This window comes from Gossypium raimondii, chromosome 1 (genome assembly GCF_025698545.1).
Source record: "Gossypium raimondii isolate GPD5lz chromosome 1, ASM2569854v1, whole genome shotgun sequence".
NCBI lineage: Eukaryota > Viridiplantae > Streptophyta > Magnoliopsida > Malvales > Malvaceae > Gossypium > Gossypium raimondii.
Genome location: NC_068565.1, coordinates 19,444,285 through 19,462,336, shown reverse-complemented (window position 1 = coordinate 19,462,336; position 18,052 = coordinate 19,444,285). Strand labels below are relative to the sequence as shown.

At 32.2% G+C, this 18,052-nt stretch overlaps 1 pseudogene; it reads right to left on the bottom strand.

Annotated features, from left to right (window-relative positions):
• Window positions 1-12,128, bottom strand: part of LOC105786880 (pre-mRNA-splicing factor SLU7-A-like) — a 39,570-nt pseudogene extending 27,442 nt beyond the window's left edge.
• Between the last annotated feature and the right edge of the window lie 5,924 nt (window positions 12,129-18,052).

The following is an 18,052-nucleotide window of genomic DNA, read 5'->3' as shown; positions in this document are numbered from 1 at the left end:
CAAAAACACTACAAATTCATAAATGACAAGTTTAAAAATTTTTAACAATTTTGAAAACGGAGATATAGGTTAGCTGGACCTAGTTGCAACGATCTCATAAACATGAAAATTACAAGAAACGGGTGAAAATGGCTTACCATGCATGGGAATATCAATGGCCGAACCTTGTTTCTTCTTGCGATGGTGTTTAGGTTAATAAATTCTCAACGAAGGAGTTGATGGTTTTGAATTTATGCTTTTATTAATTAAATTACCATTTTTCCATTTATTAACCATTAAATTTCATGAAATTTGCCATCAAAACTGTCCACTATAATGCTAAATGGTACATTTTCCATTTAAGTCCCCTTATTAATCCTTTTCTAGCCATTTGACACCATTATCTAATAGTAACTTACTTTTGAAACTTTTACGATTTAATCCTTTTCGCTTAATTAACTATTTAAACGTTAAAATTTCTTAACCAGATTTTAATATGACCCTAATAACACTCGTAAATATTTAATAAAATATTTGTAGGATTGATTTATAGAAACGAGGTCTCGATACCTCATTTTCTAAAACCCCTTAACTTTAGCGACATACCACTTGAACCTAATTATTCTTTCAATTAATAAAAATCATAAAATCAAATTTCAACGTAATTCTATATTTGACTTGTAAATATTAAATAATAACATTTACGCACTCAATCGTCGGATTTGTGGCCCCGAAACCACTGTTTTCAGCACCATTGAAAAACGGGCTGTTACATATCATAAACATTACAAGTAAGCACATTTAAAACTCAATTCAACCATCACCTATTCATTTAACAACTCACATTTTATTTCAAAGATCTATATCCAATGTTCTATTTCATATATCTATTTTCATATAATTGATTCATATAATTATTTCATGACATGAATCATGCACAAGTAATCACATAAAAAAACTCAATTCAACCATCTCATTTTCACTTAACATTTCAAGTTTTAATTAAAGTATACATATCCATAGTCTTTGTTCACATATATATTTTCCATGTAACCATTTCATATAACCCTTTTCCATTATTACATTTATCACCCTATGAACCAAATGAAACTACGTCGGATACACGGAAATGATGCTCACACAAGTTGTAACTGTAACTGTAACTGTATATGCTCGCACAAGCTATGAAATGGGCCTGCTCACACGATTTGTGGGTTAGGATGGTAAACTACACAGTGCTGCTCACACGAGCTGTGGAGAATCCACAACAAATGCAAGACCTCAGCCATCGGTAGAACATCCAAGACCAACACCCGAAATGATAAATAACCCTAATGACATGTCATTTGTATCCTAAGAATTCACGAGGTTCATTCGAGCCATGTTTCATATCTATATCATTTAGTCATATACACATTATTTCATCACAAGAGTTCATCCATGTAGTTTCCCATTTTCAAACATAACCTCGAATTTAATTAGTATTACAATTTAGTCTATTTCATCCCTACCATTTAATAAGTAAATGAACTCAATCACAACATATATTGATAGATATTATATCACAAAAACAAAAACTAATTAGTTTAACCAATTTACGAAGTTACCTAATGTCAATAGCTACGAACACTTCAACAACGATTACTCGATGATTTTTCCAATCCTACGATTATCAACCAACCGATCCATTTCTTAATATAAATATAATATTTTCATTCAATTAACCAATTAAAATACTTTAAAACACTTAAATTCACATATATAACCCTTTATCAACATTTTACACTTTTACCCTAAACTTTTACCTTTTATTTAATTTAGTTCATAAACTCTAAACTTTCAAATCTATCACAATTTAACCAAATCACTACTACCCAATTTTTATAAAGTCCCTATACAGCCCATAATTATCAAATTTTCACAAGAATTTCTTATAATTTACTATTTTATCAATTTAGTCCTTAAAATTAAATCTAACCAAAAATCACTTTACAAAATAGTCATATTTAACTATCAAGCTTAATAATCTATCATCAAACTTCAAAAACATCACAAATTCATCAATGGCATAAATAAAAAACATTTAAAATTTTTTTGAATTAGTCTTTGGGTTAGCTAGATTAAGCTACAACGATTCCAAAAATATAAAAATTACTAAAAATGGGCTTGAATTTCATACCATGCGAGGAGATTAAAGCTTGGCCAATTCTTTTGTTTCTCAAGCTATGGAGGAATCGGTTTTGGGAGGAAATTTGATGAAGTTGACCATGTTTTCTTTTGTTTATTATTTAAAATTTAATTATTATAAAATAAACATATTTCCATCCACTAATCGGCCATTAGGAAAATTTAAGCTCTAATTGCATTATAAAACCTTCATTTCATACTTTTATAACATTTAATACAAATAAACCTATAGCGATTTTTGTTTGCAATTTTTACGATTTAGTCCTTTTTCCTTAATTAACTATCCAAACATCAAAATTTCTAGACCAAATTTCAATATACCTATATAATCGCTCCGTAAATATTTAAGAAAAATATTTATAAGCTCGATTTATAGAAATAAGATCCCGATATCTCATTTTCTAAAATCACTTGACTTTAGGGACAAGCCAGTTGAACTTAACTATTCATTTAAATAAAAAAATTATCAAATCAAAATTAATAATATTTGACTCATAAATATTAAATAATAATATTTACGAACTCACTCGTCAGATTTGTGGTCCTGGAACCACTATTTTCAACACCACTAAAAATGGGTTGTTACATGAAAGCCGAAAAACGTCAATGATCCACTTATCAGAAAACAAAAATGCATATTCGGTAAGGTTTATTGCTATAAATATCACAAACCAAGTCGATTTTCAAAATTTTAATTTTTCACGTGCAAGAAAACTATTTTCAAACTGGTTTTTTCTAACAGAATCTTGCTTAGAAGGTAAGATAACTAAACTATATTTTAATGCAAAAGGAACGAGGGCCTCGAAACCCTTAGAACTTGTGCACACTGACGTATCTGGCCCCATGAACGTCAATTCAAGAGGTGGTTACGAGTATTATGTAACATTTATTGATGATTATTCTAGATATGGATTTGTGTACCTAATGTACCGCAAGAGTGAATTCATAAATTCAAAGGTTTTAGTGCGGATGTAGAGAAACAAATAGGTTTACCCATAAAGGCACTTCAGTCTGATCGAGGTAGGGAATATTTATCAGATGAGTTCTTAGGGTATCTCATAGATAATATGATTCTCTATCCCAATTAACCACATCAAACACTCCACAATAGAATGACGTGGTAGAGAGAAGAAATCGAACTTTGTTAGACATGGTTTGTTCGATGCTGAGTTATTCAAAGTTGTCAATCTTCTTTTGAGGATATGCGTTACAAACGACTTTCTATATTCTGAATGATGTACCAAATAATGCAACAATTAGAACTCCATACGAATTGTGGCACAGTAAGAAACCAAATCTAAACCATTTAAGGATTTGGGGATGTCTGACCCACGTATTGGATAAAGATGTGAGGAAGTTGGATTCACTGACAGAATTGTGCATGTTTGTGGGATATCTAAAAACAATAAAGGATGGTTTTCTTTATAACCCAAAAGAGCAAACAGTGATAGTTTCAACTCATTCTATTTTTCTTGAGGAAAGTTACATGAATGACTTCAAACCTCGAAGTAAAGAAGGACTCAAGGAACTTTAGAGAAATACACAAAGCCCTATAGAAATTGTTCTCAAACCAACTCTTAATAGTAAACCTATAAACGGTCAGCAACATACAGTGCTTCATCACAATGAGAAAGTCTCTCGCAGGCCTAAGTTCTTCCAATCTGGCAGAAGTTTTTTAAACATTGAGACTGTCGAATGGGAAGATGATGACCCACTAACATATGATGAAGTGATGCATAGTGCTAATTCCAAGCTCTAGGAAATAGATATGAAAGCTGTGATGAATTCTATGGATTCAAACTCAGTGTAGGAACTTGTAGACTTACCAGAAAAGATAAAACCCATAGCGTGTAAGTGGGTCTAAAAGAATAGTAGAAATACGGATAGAAAAGTGAAAACTTACAAGGCCAAACTTGTAGAAAAAGTTTATACTCAGAAAGAAGGTATCGATTATGAAAAACCTTCTCTCCAATTTTCATGCTCAATTCAATCCACATATTGTTATCCATTATGGCTGCTCTTGATTACGAGACTTGGAAATGGATGTCAAGACAGCGTTCTTGAACGGCTATCTTGAACAGAGCATCTATATGATATAAGGAAATGAGCATAAAGTTTGCAAACTGCTTAGATCCATATATAAACTTAAGCAAACATCCCACTCATAGAATCAAAGATTTGATCAAATGATTAAAAATTTTGGATTTGAGCAAAACATAGATGAACCTTTTGTTTATAAACGTATTGGGGATGGAGGGGTGGTTTTTCTCATACTATATTTCTATGACATTCTACTAATTCTAAATGATGTAGGGGCATTGTCATCGGTTAAACTGTGGTTAACCCAACAGTTTAACATGAAGGACTTGGCAGAAGCTAATTTTTTTCTAGGAATTTGAATCCTAAAGGATCGAAAGAATAAAGTGATAGAATTATCACAAGATTCATACATGAAAAGATATTGGAACGTTATGCAATGACTGATTCTAAGAAGGGAACTCAAACCTCTGTATCGAGATTTCATCTTTCTTTAGAGGATTGTCCTAAGATAGTGAAAGAAAGAAAAATATGAGAAAGGTTTCTTATGCTTCTACGATAGAAAGTCTCATGTATGTTATGTAGTGCATATGTCCAAATATTTGTTTTGCAGTGGGTTTGGTGAGTCGATATCAGGTGAACCCATGTCCAAGACACTGGCAAGCAATTAAGCACATACTCAAGTATTTAAGAATGACCGCCACCAAACGTATGAACGTTCGATTGAAAAATACTACACCATATATATTTGAAATTACAGTAGCACTGTCCGCAAGTATACGGGTCAAATTGTAATATAGTATTGTGCTACAACGGAACACAAAAAAGTATTCTGAGGATCGTACCCAAGGGAGGATGAATTATATCTATTTACAATCTATTTACAATAATAAGTCTAAATAGTAATAATTAAATTATATATTAGGATTATTCATAAAAGAGATAAATACACAATAAAATAAACAAATAACTAAACCAATTAAACCAATTAGGAATATTAACTCGTTTTAGTGGTTGTAATTAACTTCGTATTCGAGTTTTAGGGTGAATTAGTTATTAACTAACTAATTATTACCTCCCAGCCTCTAATTAATTAATTAATTGGTCAATACTTGTTTATCTCCCAACCTCACTTTCTTAACCAAGATAAATCACAATTTACTCGGTAAGCTAATCTACCAACCTCGTTTAACCTTTGATTACTTCATAAGGTTGTCAAGCTTAGGGTTTAAGAACACGTAATTTATACCAACTAATTCTATAGGAAACTCTTATTTCTCTGTTAATCGCTCCCACATCCACTCATTAATTTCCCCTAAGGGAATTAGCTACTCATTATATTCATAATCTCAATCTCAATTGAAATTAACATGTAAATAAACACAATTAAATCGAAAGAAAAAAGAGATAAAGAAATAGTCAAGTCGATGTCGATTGAGTGCAGAGTAGTAAATCTTTCGACTGGGAAAAGGATATTGTCGCTTGCAAAGGAAAATAAATTGAAATACTTATATATTATAAAAGATATCTTAGATCAAAACTAATTTCAAGATGAAAGAACAAAAGAGTTTAGAAAATCAAAGAGAAAACTAAACTAAAACAAATCCTAAACTATTAGGGTTTTTAGATGCGTCCAAGAAGACTTGGATACAATGAACCCTTAGCATCATATTTATAGAGTTGTTAGTAGCCCTAATTAGGTCCTCAGCATGTCCTAAGTCTTCGTATAAGTTTGATTGTGTAGACGAAAATAGCCTTGAAGGGCCTAGGCTCACGTTAGGTCCAATGTCATGCCATAGACATTAAATTGTGGCGCTCCAAAGCCGACTGGGATGGTCCGACCAGAATTTCAAATGTCACATTAGCCATCGAAGTGACTATCCATCAAAACACCAAAGAACCAAAGAACACACCATTCAACCAATCACACCTCACATAGTTATTCATTTAAATATGTAAAGTCCTAAAGTCATTCATTCGCTTCACTACTCAAATCATCAAGTCATCAGCATAATTTGTAAATTGAATTATTCATAAGCAAATATTCTAAAAGATTCAATTGAACATTCATGTAGGTGATAATGTATTTAAAAGGTTATATTTGAAAAGATTTTAGAAGTCATTTTATTTAAAACAAAATGATTAGATCTAAATCGTAATGTAGTAAAATGTTGGAAAACACCATTTCACAAGGTTGAAAATAGTATAATAGAGTAATACGTATAAATATTTTTAGAAATATTCATTAAAACATTATGTGTCTCTTTATAAAACCATCATAATTTTATTAGTTCACAAGCCACCTACTATTTACGTAATTTGTCCAATTTTACATTCCATGCAAACTAAGCTCATGAATAATTTCCAAATCATACATAAAACATATAAGACTTACCTCTATAACTAGTGGCTCTTCAACCTGTACTTTTAAGTTAGTCGAACAATTACTCATACCATTCATCAAGCATTCACAATCTACCATTCAATCATCTATCTGAAGCACTAATAAAAGTTCCAAATCAAATCAATTAAAAAGTCTATAATGTCCAATTACAACCCAACAATTATAACTAGTTCTAATTCTAAATCCCATAATTTGGTCCCATATTGCCTTCCTCAATTTGATTTGCAAACACATCAACATACCAAGGTATAGCCTCGTTATGTATCACTTGGATAACTCACTTCCCCACCTCTCTAATAGCTAAATCACTACAATGATATAAAAGAGTGGGTGAGCTTTTGAAAGCTCAATGAGTGCTCAAACATACTACAACTAAACACATCAGTCAGGTTAGGTGAAATAGGCATACTTAAACGATTCACTTTTTATCAAAGCTCACATAAGATAGCAGTTCACACGAATTAAACAACTTACATAGAATAGACAGTTCACATAAAATAATAGTTCATGCATAATAACAGTTTATTCAATATAATGTTTCATTCATACGACATCATAACTCATATATCTCAAATAATGATAAATTGACATTTTTGTGATTATGAAACATATAGGGGACTCTATCACCACCTATAAGTGGACTCTATCACCACACATTGGATAAACGGATCTCCTTATAATGCCTCACTTTTGGACTCAAAGAGCCCTACGTTGTCTCTAATTAAGTGTAGCACGAATGCTCACACTCTCTAACACTCTCGACTCATAGAGCCCTACATTGTCTCCATTGAATGGAGCTGTGCTCGACTTTCCCTTATCTCTCTAACGCTATCTCCGGGCACAATGCCCATCGCAATAATGAGGGTGAGTACTCAAAATCCCATGGCATGCCAACTATATCCAATGGTTCCATAAGGTTACAGTGCCAACATATCTCTTTAACACATTCACAATATTCAGTATAATAGCGTTCACAATTAAGCAGAGCTCGCACTTTATAAAACAGTTAGCAATTCATAATTCACAATTGAGCATGGTTCACAAACAATATAACTTTCATGCAACATATATTGCACACATAACATAATTCACATATCATTCACGACTCAAAATCACTCACATAAATCAGTGTTCGCATATTTTATTTAGCATAGGGCACGCAATAGCTTAGCTTATATACAATACAACTCAAAATCTCACAATACATAGTTTGGCAAATTAATACAATTCGCCATATTAATACAAATCACCAAATTAACACAGGTTTTCATAATAATATAATTCACTAAGTTAACATGGTTCACAATATAACACAGTACACAACAATAATTGGCTAGTATTATAGTTGAGCTCGCACCTAGCATTTCTTGATAATATAATTTTGGACTAATCGGAGCTTGCATTACCATAAAGCTCATAATTCACATATTGGTTCGTGCATGCATAGATGTACATTATCACTAAAATTCGCATGTTATAAGAGTTCACATTATATATTTTTCTTTATTAGTTCGCAAACATTACAAAACCCATATACATATATATTATATATAAAACAATACCCATATATGCATATATATTATATATAATCAAGACCCATACACATATATGTATTATATATATAACAAAACCCACACATATATATATATTGTATATATACACATACCTTTTTAGTACATTAGCTCGCCTTTAATATTATGCTCACACACACACAGGCAATAATTAAATGCACAATTCACACAGACTTATCACGTCAAGTACATTGTTTATAGCTACAGCCTGCCTATTTTATTCCTATAACTACATGCACGTTTTAAATTCATGCATTTGGCTCATTAAAATTGCACAACATGCATACCCAGACTCAAACAAAATTGTAATGGTTTGCACCAGGAGAAATCAAGGTTCGCATATTAATTAAGCAAGGGATTTTCATATGTTACCTTGGCCTACGTACTGGAGTTTAAATGCAATATATTAGACCACTCACCTTAGCAATCATTGCTTCAACTACCAAGCTCAAGTAAGCTTTAATTTGTCTTTTTCCATGCTTGTGGAAGCTCCCAAATGAATTGGTACTTTTCATACACATCAAACACATTACCAATGCATTACTAACAACAACAAACACCATTCAACCATTCCAAAATCATAGATTAAAGCCTCTTAACCTCTATACCAAAAACTTAACTAAATTTGCCGAAATAAAGTGTTTAACCGCTTAAATCTCACTTATAAGCTTAGATTTGAACTCCATACATCTTAAATATCATTTAATTGCATATAAAAACCATCAATTTCATCCAATTTCACCAATCTAATTTTTCCAAAAAAATCAAGCTTATGTGACCTTTTAAAAGAAGAAAACATTCAATTTGCTTAAATTCATTAAGGATTTTGTTAAATTAAGATCAAATATCTTTTAATTAGATAAAAATAAGTTATAAATCACTTTAAAACCAAATCTTAGCCAAGAAATACGAGATCCACCATTTTCAAGCTAAAATCAACTCTTTTTACTGAAATATGAAGTTTCCTAACTCGATTTTTGTTCCTAAACCTTAATTCAGTTTCTAAACATCCTATTTAACCTATTATTACAAATACAAACCTTTCATTTTATCTAATCTCATGAATTTAAAATTTCCAAAAATTAAGCTTGTACGAACACACAAAATGGGAAACTCAAAATTCATTAAAATTGTATATCGATCTATCAAATTGAGTTCAAATACCTTCTATTTAGTTAAAATAGACTAGAAATCAATCAAAAATAGTAGGTTTACTCATTATTTTGGATTTCACCATTGTTGAACAAAATTTTAATTAAAAGTTTTAATCTTAAAATTTCTCAACACACTTGATTAAATTCCAAATTAGAAAACAACCTTAATCTAATCATAATAAGTTAAGACACTGCCTCAATTTGAAGAAAAAAAAGTTGTGGAGCTAATCCGAAGTTGAAAGTAAGAAGAATAATGACAAATTTGATGAGGATTTAATATTTTTTTAAAAAAATTAGAAAGTGTTAAGGTGTTTGAATAGCTCGAAAATCACTAAGGATAACTTAATTTTGGGAGAAAATATCAGGTTTGAACTTGGGAAAAATTTTGAATGTGAAGCTAAATAGGAGGGAATGAGGCAGGGTGTTTAAAGAAGCAAGGAAGATGAAAAGTTTTTTTTTTAAATTATGGGAAAATTGCCTTTTAAAGACTCCTTGATTTCCCTTATTTTTCTAATCATTCCTTAGTTTAATTACAACACATTTTTCTCAATTACTTTCAAACCTGATTTTATTTTTAAAATCCGTTTTAAGTTATTTAATAACCTGTCACCTAATCCAAATTTTCACCACCTAATTTTAGACCCAATAATCATCTTAATATTTTATTATTACCATTATTATTTATTTAATTATTTTATCCTATTTTAATTTCTATGATATTAAACTCAATTTTTCTTTCGAGCCCACAACCTAATACCCAATTCTACTAAACCGATTTTTTGAATGTAACAACTCTCCCAATCTAAAAAGAATTTCATCCTCAAAATTACCTAAACTAAATCGATAAGGTTATTGACGTCTCCTTGCATACCCGGCTTCCTAAATAGCCTCTATAGTTTTGCAGTTATGCCACAAAATCCTCTCGTTACGCAGTACCTTACTTCCTTGTTCCAAAATCTCTATCAGTACCCTCTATTCACTACAACTCTCTCTTCTAATGAACTCTTAAACATTATTCTTAATTTAATAGTCTCTATTGGAATTCTCAACTAGAATTTCCCTAAATATCTGATTCCGTAGCACCTGGATCAACTAGAAAAAATGAAAGGACTGATGGCAAGTAAAAATACCTACTACCTCGTCGCTCGAGTCTTGGTCTCTACTAGGTGCAGAATCCTAAGTCTAAGCAATCTCAACCTTCTTCAAATAGTCGTTCAATCGATGCTCCTTTGAACCACATCGGAAACATGCCCCAGTCAACCTCTAACACTTACCCGAATGCTTACACCCACAATGCTCACAAAGTGACCACCCATTATCACCTTGTATTCGGCCTCTGGCTCTCATAAATACAATTTTTTGAATCAGAGGAACCATATCTCTCTTCGGGCAGTACTAAGTTGATGCCCCTTCGATCCACAACTCAAGCATGCTTCTGTCTGCCTCCAACACTCACCGAGGTGTCTGCGATTACAGTACTCACATAATGGCCACTCTGAATTTCTCGATGGTCCTTTAGTAACAACCACTTTAGCGTTCTTCGAATGAGATTGACTCAGCTGGAACTCACGCCACACATTCCTATCAAACCTTCGAAACTCCTGACGCCTTTCATCTAACCGTTTCGGAAAGCCAGACTGATCGAAAATCCCTTTTTTCGTGCTCAAAACCAACTTCTAAAGGAACCTGCTCCGTAGGAAGCACAAGTGGCACTGACGACATACCTCGCCTAGGTGCACTCTCACTACCTTGACTAGAAGGCATATCGGACATACTATAAACAATAAATAAACATTACCGAAGAGTGGGAAGTAACAAGTGATCCAAGGCATAACCTGCAAAGAAAACATTTTTGAGGAAGGCAATATGTTCCCATTCCTACCCCAACTCAAGCAATTAATTTTCATGCAAGGGCATTTTCACCCAAAATTTTAATATTTCTAATTTAATTTTAAAATCAGTTTGTTTATATTTTCAAAAATAATAGTTTTACAAAACTCGTGGCTCTAACTGATTTTTCTGTAACTTGACTCTGATACCACTAAATGTGGTGCCCCAAACCTGACTGGACGGTCCAACCCAAATTTTGAACGTCTATAAAAACACCACAAAACACACCGTTCAACCAATCATACCTCACAAAGTTATTCATTTAAATATGTAAAGTCCTAAAGTGTTCGCTTCGCTACTCTTATCATTAGGCTGTCAGCATAATTCGTAAATTGAATTATTAACAAGCAAATATTCTAAAAACTTCAATTGAACATTCATGCAGGTGATAGTGTATTTAAAAGGATATATTTGGAACAATTTTAGAAGTCATTTTATTTAAAAACAAATGATTAGATCAAAATCGTAATGTAGTAAAATGTTGGAAAACACCAATTCACAAGGTTGAAAATAGTATAGTATAGAGGTGATCAAGGGTTGGGCGGCCCGGCCTGGCCCGACGGCCCGCCAGAAATATGGGAGGGTTCGGGTAAAAATATAGGCTCGAAATATGGGCTTGGGTAAAAAATTAGGCTCGTTTAGAAAACGGGTCGTACCTCGGGCAAAATTTTTTTTATTTTTTTATATAATATATATATTTTAATACCTTTTATTTTTTAATACATTTTCCAATTCCCCCATTAACATTTTTACTTTAACACCCATTTCCCCCATTTTCCGTTTCCCCTCTTCCACAAATCCCTAACCCCGTGCCCGACTGCCCTCCTCCCTTTTTTTCTCAACCTTCACCTCTGGCACTAATCCACCTCCACCGATCCACCTCCAGTCCTCCACGGCTCCACCCATTTCCAGAATCAGAGGTTAGAGCGAAGCTACAAACGTCTTCTACCTTTGAATTTCAAAGGTATATTAATAGTGTTTTTTTTTCCTCTCTTTTATGGTGCTTAACTGCTTATGTAATTTGTATTTGTAAAATGTAAATCTTCAGTTCTCGAATTATTTCCCCTTTGATTTGTAAATCTTCAGTTCTCTGATCTACACCTTTTACGCATGTTAATTTGTTAAATTATTTTCATGTTTTTGCTTTTTGATTTTAAGACACTAAATATTCGGGGAATTAAATGGAATTTTGGAATCAGATTCGGATTGTATGTTCAATTTGTATTCGGATTGTATGTTAAATCAGATTCGCTTAGTTTAACAAAGTTATTATTATTTGTTCTTTTTAAAGTTTTCTAGTAACATTTCCAGCAATAACCTCAAACATTTTGACCAAAATGGAATTCATTTTTGTCTAAATAAAATTATATTAAATTAATGAAAATATTTAGGAATTAGTTCCCCTTCCTTAATTGGTCTCATAGGTCGGTCAGAGTACCTTGAGCCTTGAAAAAGGATCTCAAATAGCCTTTTGTAGTAAGCCTATTAGGAACCATGCAGGTTAAAGGAGTCAAAATTCTAATGGGAGATTTTAATACATACAGTGGCTGTTAATGATTTCTAGAACTAAACTTCACTGCACCAAAACAGGTTTTTAGCGGCGTTTTTTTAGGCCTTTAGCGGCGCTTTTTAACGCCACTAAAGTTTTTTGCGGCGCTTCCTCAAGCGCCGCAAAAAAGGCCGCTAACGAAAACGTCACAAACGTTTGCAGCGTTTACAAACAAAAACACCGCTAAAGATCATGTTCTTTAGCGGCGTTTTTTACTAAGCGCCGCTAAAGAACATGGTCTTTAGTGGCGTTTTTTTTACAAATGCCGCTAAAGAACATGTTCGGTAGCGGCGTTTTTTTACAAATGCCGCTAAAGAACATGTTCTTTAGTGGCGTTTTTATACAAAAAACGCCACTATTTTTGGGATTTTTTTATATTAAATTTTTCATTTTTTCGGTCCTCCTGTAGCAACAATTCAAAAGCAACCAATAGCAATAAATTTATATAATATTTCAACATAAGGGAATAAAATAATATTAATATCAATAAATAAAAGTGAATTCATATTATTTTTGCAAAAATGTTAAATGTTAAAACCAAATTAAAATATTTATGTCATACACTATGAAGGCGGAAGTTGCGACTTAAACATCTTCATCATAATCAAGCTATCACTGAAGTTCGTCGATTTTTTGCTCTGCTCTCGCTTCTCTCTTTGTAGCCTCCGCTTCCCTCATTGCCATGCCTTGCTTCCTCGCTCGCCTCTGCTTTAAGTTGTAGCTGGAGTTCTTCATATTTCCTTTGAACCTCAATTGTAGTCGCTTGTATCTCGAGCCATCCGGTCTTTTAACCTCTCGAACTTGACTTGAGCTCGACTCCCAAGCCATGTATTGGTGGGAGCTGGATCCAAAATATTGGGTTGGGCTAACAAAGATCCTTGAAATCGAACCCGACCATACCTTTCAGACCCAAAACTTCAATAATAATCCGGTTATCAATATCTTCAAGATGAACCGAACTATCACTAGAAGCAATCGCTTCAGATTCTCCTTTTTATCCTTTAGTTTTTCCTAATAAATAAATCACATAGTTAGGAACGCAATATTATATATTGAAAAACATATGCAACATAACAATAGTCGCATTACAAGCAATGAATTAAACCATTAGAAAATAAACACTATAAATAACTAAAATAAGTCAAATCGTATTAAGTAAACGTACCATTATTTCACCAGCTTCAGGAGTCATGGGAGATCCATCTTTCTTCCTATGTGTAATTTCAAAAAGTTGAAGGCGTCCAACTTTTTGACCGGACGACCGTTCCTACAATATTGTAGTATAAATATTAATTAAAGGGCAAAGTTATACATATTCGACAAAATTAATAAATTTAAAAATACCTCCGCCTCAGCTACACATGCAAAACTTCTCGACCTTACTGTGGGTGAATTTTGTTTCATCACGCTTATTCCAACTTGTTCACGATCCTACGTTATGAAATTTTTTAGTACGTAAATAGAAAATACTATAAACCAAAATAATTACAATAGTTTAGAAGTACGTCATACCTCGCCTTTATTCGAATGCCAAAATCTAACCGCATCTTCCAATTGGTACCTCAACATACCCGGCGGGACATTTTGCAATTTCTCATCGAGGGTTGTTTTTTTCTTATAATAATTTTTCTTCGAAGTACTTTTGTTGTCTCTCCATCTTTTTCCCAATGCCTTCTTTACATAAGCATCCGAGACCTCTAAAGCAAACCTCGCCTACAAAAAACAAAAAACACAAGTTAATCAAGTAAATATAAATGAAACTATTTCCCAAGCATTATAGATAACATTAACATTTTGTTACCTTAATATTATCGAGGGCTTGGTTTTTGTTGCTATCGGGCATTTGATGCCATGACTCGTAGTTTATAGGCAACATATTCGGATTTCATGCTAAAATGCCCATGTATCCAGCTAAAAGTCGAGCTTCTGATCCAACAGGCTGACCAAAACTGTTTCGTCCAACTTTGACACGCTCGACTGGATCTAACTCGTACAACTCTCTAAGTAGCGTACGTCCTCGACCTCTGCGCGTCCCACCATTTTCAGCTACAAATGGTATATTATAATGTAAGAATTTGAAAAATAAATCAACTATAACAGAAACACGCATGTAAATTAAATGTAAAATTACTTTGAACTTCTGTAGGATCCTCAGCTGTAATCGGAACATTTGAAGATCCAACTGTTGTCTGTTGTTCAGTACTATGTGTTTCTGTCGAGTTTGGATCATTTTGAACACTACTTCCCGGTTCGGTAAAAGCATTTCCACTAATATTACAATCATCATAGGCCATAAAGTCCGCTGGGAATGATTCGACACCATGATTGTGCATATTAAATGCATCCCGCAACATACCTTCCATGTCATCCCCTCTATCAGACTGATGGTAAGCAGTATTAGGATAAGTTACATCCATCCTTGAAGAGGAGGTACTAGGCGGGCATTCTCCATGAAATAACCATTGTTTATAACCCCGAACAAACCCATCAACAATTAGATGCTCGTATACAACTTCACGATAATGCCAGTTTATGTTGACACACTTCTTACACGGGCAAAGAATCATGTTCTCTTGGCTTGCATATTGAAATGCAAAATTTAGAAAAGTCTGTACTCCATTTCGATAACCGCCGCTACCCTTGACAAATTCATCCAAGACCGGTCCATTTCTTAGATCTTGAAGTCGATTTTCACCGAAATTACAATGGTAAGTTGTTCGTTGGTAAGTATAAATGCGTTATGTGAGTATATCATATGATATATATTTATGTATTAAGTAAATTATGTAAGTTATGTACGTGTATAAGTTATGTATTAAGTCCGAAATCTAAATCTATGAAAGTAATGTATGTAATGTAAGTTATTATGTATTATGTAAGTTATGTAAGTTATGTAAGTTAAATGTATTATGTAAGTTGTAAGTTAAGTGTATAATGTAAGTTGTAAGTTATTATGTATTATGTAAGTTGTAAGTTAAATGTATTATGTAAGTTGTAAGTTAAGTGTATAATGTAAGTTGTAAGTTATTATGTATTATGTAAGTTGTAAGTTAAATGTATTATGTAAGTTGTAAGTTAAGTGTTATTATGTTTTAACATAAATAATTTAATTATTAACAATATTTACTCCAAATTTTAATAAAATAATATGTTTTAACATAAATAAATTAATTTAGTTATTATGTTTTAACATAAATAATTTAATTATTAACAATATTTATTAAAATAAATTATTTAATTATATTTTAACATAATTATTGTTAAAATAAAATTTAATAAAATAATACATAATTTAATAACATTACTAATATAATTATTAACAATATTTAATAATAATTTTAATATAATATTATTATTAAGAATATTTCATTGCCTAATATCATTTGCTTCAATCTAGCATCTCACTGTTGTCTTAAGTCACAATAGCCAATATTAAAATGAGTTTAACATACGGTATGATAATCCTCTAATAACATTTTATTTTAATAGTCAATTTTAATATTCCACATATTTTTTATATTTTATTTTATCTTTTATGATAACATGACAACAAAAATTAATTATAAGGTATACTCTTTAATAAATTAATTATTTATAGCAATCTTTTGGTGAAATAAAACCTTCAAATTTTACATAAAAATTACCCCATTGTTTATAACATTAGTTATTTTCATATGTGAAATAAAAAACGAGATCTCATAGTCCTATGTTTTTAAAAACTAATAGTTCTTTTCAATTAATTATATGATTGCGTTTTTGCACGAAGTCATTGTAGAGAAAAACATGATAAAGGGAAAATTCGTGTTCATAATCCTTTCTATGCTAAAAGAACTGTTACCAAGTAAAACAATTGATTTTCAACAAAGAAAACCGAACACATGAGGTACAAATTGGGATTTAAGCAAAGTTTAAATGTGGTTATGAATAAGTTTACATCCAGTTACGAGTCATAGTTAGAACATAATAATTTAAGATACAAACCAGAATATAGATAAGAACCCAACATTATATTTTAACTCACATTCTTAAATTAAAAAATAGTGATTTAAAGACACTCATATGCTTAAATGATATGGAAAACCAGATTATGCATAATGTGCAAACCAAATTATGACCAGAAAGTAAATGGTATGGATGAGCTATTTCCCATTTAGCAGCAGAAATCAATAGAAGCGGTACCATCTTAGCAGCAAAAACCAGTAGAAGGTACCATCTTAGCTGCAAAAACCAATTATAATTCAAAACCGGTCCATTTTTTTTTTACATTTCTGGAATGATTTTTTGAATTTATTTTCTGAGATAGTATACTACTATTACGAACCTCAAACCTAAATTGAAGGAATCTGTCATTAAAATCTTGAGAAACATAGTCTCATAAAAATCCATTAAAATCGAATTCATTACCTGCGAATGTCATCCCCTAAAAAAACCTAAATTACACGGGCAAAATTTCACCTAAAAAAACAACCACACGATTTCATCGACACCAACAGAGAAGAAATGAAAGCATTTGATGCATACTCCAAACCGTCGTCACCAACAACATAACATTTACTCCAAACCAATGAAATCATTCCCAGTATAAAAGAAGTGAAAGCTATAGTGTACCTTCGCGACGATGAAGCAAAATGAAACGATTGAAAACCCTATACACAGAGAAGACGAATTCAAGACATATCAGGGTCATCAACAAATAACAAACAAAAAAAATTAACAAACACAATAAAACCCAATGTTTAAATGCGCAGAATCGGGAAATTGGTACCTTAAATACTGATTCCCCCGACGACAGAATCTGAATGTCTGCCCACCTTCTCCGTCTTCTCTGTCTGGGTAATGTGAGTTAGCAACAAACCGAAACAATGAAGGTAAATAATCCTATAAGTTTGCAAGAAACCGAACAACGGATGTAAGAAATCGGATGTAAGAAGCTTTTCAATTGAAGAATCGGATGTGAGAAATGGCGATAGAAAAAAGAATTAGGGATTTCGATTGATTGGGGATTTGGTGTCAAAGGGATTTAGTGCAAAACTGAAATATGTTTAAAACGACCCCGTTTTCAATTCCAACTTTTCCGGCGCTAACAACCAAACGCCACTAATTTTCCAACATTTACGGCGTTTTGAGAATAAACGCCACTAATATTTAATTCCCAAAGTGAAACGGCGCTGTTTCGTTCAATTTATAGAATATTATCTGTAGCGTTTATTGGCAAAACGACACTAAGGTTTTGATTGTGTGGCATTTTTCAGGAAAATGCCACTAATTATTCACTTTTAAA